Source organism: Capsicum annuum, chromosome 6, assembly GCF_002878395.1.
Source record: "Capsicum annuum cultivar UCD-10X-F1 chromosome 6, UCD10Xv1.1, whole genome shotgun sequence".
NCBI classification, from domain to species: domain Eukaryota; kingdom Viridiplantae; phylum Streptophyta; class Magnoliopsida; order Solanales; family Solanaceae; genus Capsicum; species Capsicum annuum.
Genome location: NC_061116.1, coordinates 97,615,649 through 97,623,374, shown reverse-complemented (window position 1 = coordinate 97,623,374; position 7,726 = coordinate 97,615,649). Strand labels below are relative to the sequence as shown.

The following is a 7,726-nucleotide window of genomic DNA, read 5'->3' as shown; positions in this document are numbered from 1 at the left end:
GTCTTTGACTTTCTAGGTATAATTTAAGGTGATTTTACTCCCTTTTCCCCTATTTTTTATTAATAAAACGACCCCAATGGGCCTTTTAACTAAAAAAAAAAGTAGTTGCGTATAATCTATAATATATTAAAAGTGTGAAGACCCTTAGAAAAGTAATTTGAACTTTTTGTCCTTCATTAAAAGACTCCACAATAGACAAAATTATCATTTACCATTTTACTAAATTATTATTTAAGTAATACTTTAGGTGTCCCATTAAAATTTGGTTATTGATATTTCTTTATTTAAACACTAGGGAATCGTGTCGCGCTTCGCGCGGTCATTAACTAATAATTAATTTTATAAATAATTGTCTTTTTATTATAACGTACTTATGAAATTATAAAACTTTCAGTTTCATAAATGACATATATTATTATCTAAATTTTCATTCGAATTATATTTGATTAACCTTTTTAGAATATTTACATATAAAAAGATTAACCTCATTTCGTAAATGAGATTGTTACAATTTCAAAAAGTCATATATAAGAAGCTACACTTGATATAGAAGAAAAGTTTTATTCTACAAGTATTTAGAAATTTTATGAAGCAATGCACTAAGCCAGTGCATCAGGTAATAACAGGTTTGTACAATCACCCTATTGTCTCTATCATTCCCCGATTGCACCAAAAAGTTAACAAAAAGTACCATCTCTGTTTAAGGTTATGTATGCTTCTCCTTTTGTCTTAGAAATTGTGTTGTTTTAAACAGTCCACCAAATGGCTTGACCTTGACGTATGGTATTATATGTTATAGAGATTTCTTATAAGCCTCTGATTGTTCCAACCATGTAAAACTCTTGCATCTTTTCAATTATCTTTCCTCGTATTTTTATAGCTTGTACTCTATTATTTTTGCTTGTTATGTTCATCTGGGAACTGGTCCCTGAGTTGAGGAGCAATCCACCCCAACCCTTCAATACTATCCTCCACCACCAAATAACTGTTTTCTGAGATGAAGACTTTTTGGCAGTCCTAACACATCAACATTTTTTATATTTTTCTTTAGAATATTAATGTATTCCATAAGATATTAATGTATCTCCAAAATGTCACTTTTTTGGAATGTTTGTTACCTATTGTATCGTATTGCAGTGTTTTTAAATAAATTATTTATTTTGATTAGGTAATGATGAAAAGTCCAATTTTATGTAATGACCAATTTGGTATGATCGCGTGGTTCCTCTTTTTCCTCCAAATTTTGTCTTTACTTATTATTTAATAATCTTATTTTATCCTATATCCTACCTTATTATAGTAGTTCTACCCCATACCAATTTTTATTGTAGGTTTATCCTTCAAATTATTGATGTATGACATTATGTAACGACAAAAGACCATGTAATCATCCAAAGGTTGTATTCATTAAAACAAATACAATTCAATACACGTTATCAAACAATATGCAATAACCATCCAAACTGAGTAAACCCTAACTCCTCCAGTGTTGTCTGCTTATATATTTTTATAAGAGAAAGAAAGAGAGAAAATGATATGGATTACTCATGAATGATAAACAACGATGATATAATTTAAAGTCCAAGCAACTTCTATCTGTGTTTTGGTCTTTGAAGCTAGAGAACAGATCTGGAATTCTACTAACACTTTCTCCTTTGGTCATTCCACTGAAAAGCACAAATTTACATGGCATGAAAACATAGGAGGATATTGGATACTGCTGACATGGGAACATTTGAGATAGAAATGGAATGATATTAATATATACTCTTTCTAATGGCCCTATCTATGAAAGACATCAACATGTAGTTACCCCTCGATCTGAAGATTGACAGTTTTCTTGTTATCACTCAATTTGAAAACAAAGTAAGGCTATAACATAATAGAGAATATCTCCATCTACCTATAAGCAAACTCCTTCCCCAAGCAAATCCTTAACCCTACCTGTTTTATCAACAAAAAAATGTGCTTAGCTAATTGACGCGATAAGTATAGACTAGCATTCAAGGTTTTACCAAATGATAATTAAAGTTAATAACCTGCAAAGCTGTAAATTTAGAGGCCCCATCAAGCCATCTCTTTGATTTATATTCTTCTACATCATCAACCCATATAAATTTCATTCTTTCCATTGCATATGGCTGGTAAGATACCATGTCCCCTTTGTTCACACTGAATCCATCTGGTAAAGTGTTATTCGAAAAGCATATTTTAGCATCCTGTTGTAATAAGAGAAGCAATAATAACAACTTAAAGCATGCATCTACTTGGTTGTTGTTGTATGAAAAAATAAGTTCTTTATTACCACTAAAATTACAGGATAGATTCTAAGAGTCTCAGTAAGTGTTGCATGAAGATATTGCATCTTTTTAAGTGCATCTTCACTCACATTGGCAGCAAAATCCATTACGTCTGTAGCATTTTCATTTTTAGTTGTTCCTTCTTTAATCTTTTATGCTATTTTTACTGTACATGAGGGTACTTGCACAACACATATATGAACTAAGAAAGGGTGATTGTTGTTGTATCTCTGTGTGCTATAGTGAAGTTCAATATTATATCCCACAAATACTTTAGATCTGTATGAGTTATTTGCAGCAACCTAAATGTCTTTTTTTTCCACTGCAACTGGCAAATGATTTTAATGCTTAAGAATTTATCCTCAATAAAAAATGAATAGCTATAAGAGGATTAACCAACAGATAATCAGTTTCTAGTTTACTGATATGCTTATTTTTTTTGTGGATCAGCTTATAAATAAATGCATGAATAGTTCTTATATTGTCCCTTGATTTGGCTTTTGATATGATACTGAGGGCTCTTTTTATCCTCCATAAGATATAAACATATCTCCAAATTAGCACTGCATTAGCATTGTCAAATGCATCACTAAATTTTGTGCCTTCTTTATTTGAACTGCTCATGTTGTCTAGCTCAACTCCGTAGGCAACTAAGAATATAGCATCTAGAGATGCTTTCAAGAATATATCCTGCATCAATGACACTAGGTTTACTTGTTCGATGAAAAAAAGGGTTGGTTAACGATGTTGAGTTATGGACACTTACTTGAATGTCGACTGTCTTGTTGGAACTGGCAGCTTCAGGCAATATGTGAGCAAGCTTTGACCCATCTTTTTTAAAGATCGCAGTGCTGAAATCCCTCAATACCCTTGTGGGACCCTCGTGGAGAAGTCATGGGTCAAAATTTTCTCTGCTCTGACCATTTATCTGTTGTTTTATGGGTACACAAGAATATGTATTTTGGCAACAACAACTTCAATATAAGTTCAAGTATAAGACAAGAAAACTTATGAAGTTATGAAATACCCTCAATCTTAAGATCAAAAAAGACCTTTCAAGGAAGTGTGTTTTCCAGAAAATTAGATCAAATAGAAAAAGGCCAAGTCCCTCGACTTCACGAAGTGTCCTTAAGAAAATAATTTCCCTCAAAAGTACCCAAGGTTGCGGATTTTCCCACTAGGATAAAATGGCCTAACAATCCAACTGTAGTGGTACCTCAAATGATCGGATTCTCTTCGAACTCTCTCAACAATTAGATGATTACACAGAGTATTTCAAAAAAGAAGAAGAGTTTTTAATGCAGAAAATTTCTTATCTAAACCTATATAAAAATGCAAGTTTATATAGCCATTAGGTTCCCCTTCCAAAAGGTGGCAATGGTTCACCAAAAAGGGGTATCCTTTTTGAACAGTCATATTTATTCATCAGAAAGTGAGTGTCTTTTTTGAAAAGTCACAACCATCCAAACATTCATCTTCTTTCTCGAATCATCCCTTCCAAAAGGTGGCAATAGTTTTTCATACTGTTCAAATAAATTTTGAACAAAAAGATAGATCTCAACGAAGCCGAAGCTGAAGCCGAGCGAGCAACGACGGCGGCGGCCTGAGGCACCTCTTGGTTCTTGCTTCACTTACCATGTGGAGTAAGTGTTCCTTAATATAACACACGAAAGTTTCCTTCTCCACACCAATGTGGGAGAATTAGTAGACTTTCAATTTTTTTAAGTACTTTTTCCATTTTTGAGTGTTATCCCAATTTTCCCTCCACTTGGTTCCCTTTATTTTCTATTGACACTTTTGATCTAGAACCTAAAATTATCGCCATCAGCCATGAAAATTCCATCCCCTAACAAGTACTTTAGAATGATATAATTATACCATCCCTGCATATTATTCAAAAAAAACTCAAGTTGGCAATCTGAGAATCATCCCACCATTTTGAAAATCTACGGGGAGATTCATTTAGCTCATAACTTTTTCTTACAAATATAATGTAAAGCAGAGAAGCAATTTGAAAGGAAAGTTGCCAGGAATATAAGATCGTAAATCTTGTTGTCTCTATTTTGAGGAGCTGAAGAAATTTTCACAACAAGAGACTTGTTGCAGAAATCCTTATGTTAAAAAACATGTAATATCCCATACTTTTTCCGACCTAATTTCATCATAAGAATGTCTAGTATTAGCTTCAAAATTGAAAGATGGTTATTCCAATAGGAATTCTTAAGATTTTCTATTTTTTCATGTGGAAAATTTAATAAGCTTTCCATCGATATAAGATTCGTCCAAATCTAAAATTCGAGTCAGAAGTTACAACTATTTCAAGTTCCCATCGTAAAACAGCACCATAATAGTCAGTGGCGCGCCGTGCCACAAGAGGAAATGGCATTTGGAAAATTCCAGTAGGGGTCCACAATTAGGGCACGTTGCACCAAGGCCCACATTCAGAATTATCTTTTTCCAGTGTCTTAGCGCGATTTCCTCAGCGTCGCGCCAAAGTTCCAGTTTGCAAAAGAAGGGCAACGCGATGGATCCGCATCGCACCATTCTTCAGTTTCCCAATTGTCAAATTCCATTAACACGACGCGATAGCTCCGCGTCACGCCAGGGGTTCAGTTCGAAATTTTTTTACTAAAATTAAATGATGTGTCCAGGGTTAAAAGGGTCAACTTCCCACTTTAACACGTGATTCAGCCACTTTTCACTCAAAATATAATAGTTTCTCTCAAGAACAAGCTAGGGCTTTCATAGAAGATCCAATTCCAAGAAAGTTTCATCGTAAATCTTCACGAAATCATGAACTAAGGTATGCATAGTGTTCATTCATGAACTCCTTTTATCCATGAAGTCCAAGAATCCCTTTTCCAACTTCAAGTTATGGATTTTCTTTATGATTTCATGATTGGGCTGTTCTTGTTCATGTTGATAAATGAGAAATTGAATTCTACTCCATGTTGGGTGATAATTTCTATGTGGGTTTAATTATTATAGATATAGATTCATGCAAACCTATGACTAAACCCTTGAATAATGAAATTAGAATATGACCATGATGATTAATTGTTGTACAATGATGTTTACATATACCATGCCCACAATTTGTTTGATTTAATGCCTAAATAAAGAAAAAGTGCCTAACTAGCATGTTGTCATGAAATCCCCATGTATGTACAAGCTTATGCCTATCACATGTTTGATAAAATGCTTCAGTAAATGCATTATGATGATTCTTATGTATTCAAGCAAGTCATACTTTGTTAGTTTCCTTCTATCGAGTCCTGCGGGTACTTGTACCCGAAATGTTAGTTGTGTGCCTAGAGCTATATCATGTTTTCACGATACTCTCAGTCAAGCTACGATCCTTAGACTTCAGACAGTCTTATGCCTTAGGAAATCTCCATGATCTCATGAACTCAGTCAGTTGTCAGATATCAGTAGTATTCAATTAGTCAACAGAATTCAGTTAACTCAGTCCATGTTCAATTCAGTAAATTATGTTCAGTGTCTATTCAGATGGGAGTAGAAATTAGCACCGAGTGAACTCAAGGATGGGAACTCACCTGTTATATAAGGGTATGATTCTTAAAAGCAATCCTTCTGTTCTAAAACTATATAGCCAGTATAGATTGAGACATCATAGCCTGCTATATAAGGGTAAATGAGATGGCTTAACCTGTTATATGAGGGTTCCCATGTTCTCACTAGAGTTACCTGTTATATGAGGGTTACTCACATGTTGTCCTTACCAGTGGCTCGGTATTGACACCCTTTCAATCAGGGCACAGATTAGATCCCAGCTCAGCTATTATAACGCATACGGGGTATGTCGGTTAGATAACTACTTCCCACAATTTCAGTATTAGTCTTAGTAAAAAAACTCAGATAGTTCTTCAAAATTCAAGACTGTCAGATACAGGATGAAACTCAGATAGTTCCATCAGATTTAGGACTGTCAGATACAGTCACTCATGTTATCAGTTATCAGAATTTAGTCATTAGTCATGTTAGTCATCAACATCTCATGTTATCACGATTTCAGATATAGTTACTATGTATGCATACATGTATTCTCATGTTCATATTAGTCAGTTAGCTAGTATTGTTCATGCATATTTACCCCATGTATTCAGCTTACCTCACATGCATACCAATATATTCAAAGTACTGACGCATTTACGCTACGATGCCTTATACCATAGGTTCAGAGACATGAGCTCTAGAGTATCAATAGATTCCAGATATCAACAGTCAGAGTTAGCAGTGAGTCCTCATCCTTCGAGGACATGATTATTTTCCTATTATCTCATTAATCAATTTATTAGTTGAAGTTAGTTGGGGACATGTCTCATCAACTCCTTACTCAGATAGTTCAGTCAGTTAGAGGCTTTCTAGACTATCATATTCCAGACTTCAGTATGTTTAGTTTTGTTTTGGGTATTTTATTACCCCACACAGATGTTATATCATTTAGATGATGTTTAGTATTGAACCTTATGGTCTTTCAGTGCATGTTTCCATATTATTATGTCATATTATACAGTGTACAGGTACAAATATCAGTCATGAGTTAGCTTGTGGTCCTTCGGGGTCATGAGCAGCGTGTAGCATTTCGAGTACCAGATTCGAGGCGTTACAAACTTGGTATCAGAGTTTTGTACATGGTGCATTGTGCTCCACATTTATGTGCAAGAGTATATAAGATGTTTTTGGAACAGTTTCCCCTCTTTTAGTATTCATGTCATGCCAATAAGCATAATCTCAAGTCAATCTCTCAATCTAATTTGTTTCCCCCATTTTTCTATAGAATATGCCTCCTAAAAGAAGAAACAGAAATCAGTCAGCCCCTCAGCCCGAAGATCTTTTGGGTGATCATGTTTCTCATGCGGAGTTCAGGGTCATATTCACTACTCTTGCTCAGTCAGTTGCCACTCAAAATGAATGGCCAGTAGTCATTTCGGCCAATCTAATGGCCAATTTAGCTGCAGCTAGGATTCGAGACTTCACCCGAATGAATCCTCTATCTTTCCTTGGGTCTAAGGTAGATGAGGACCCTCAAAAATTCCTAAATCAGGTGCAGAAAGTTACAGACATAATGGGGGTTACGTCTAGTGAGAGTGATAAGCTAGCTACATATCAGTTTTTGGATATTGCTCACACTTGGTTCAAGCAGTGGAAGTCAGAGAGGGCAGACGATGCAGGGTCAGTTGAGTGGGACGAGTTTGCTTCAACATTCCTTGATAAATTCTTTCCTCTAGAGCTTAGAGAAGCTAAGGTGCTAGAATTCATCAACCTCAAACAGGGCAATATGACCGTGAAAGAGTATTCTCTTAAGTTTACTCAATTAGCTAGATATGCCCCTCATGTGGTTGCAGACAGCAGGGCTAGAATGAGTAAGGTCATCTCAGGGGTGAATGATAGCATAGTTAATA

At 35.0% G+C, this 7,726-nt stretch overlaps 1 pseudogene; it reads right to left on the bottom strand.

Moving 5' to 3' along the window:
• Window positions 1–1,782: 1,782 nt before the first annotated feature.
• The window catches only part of LOC107874214, a 13,161-nt pseudogene continuing 7,217 nt past the window's right edge, over window positions 1,783–7,726 (bottom strand).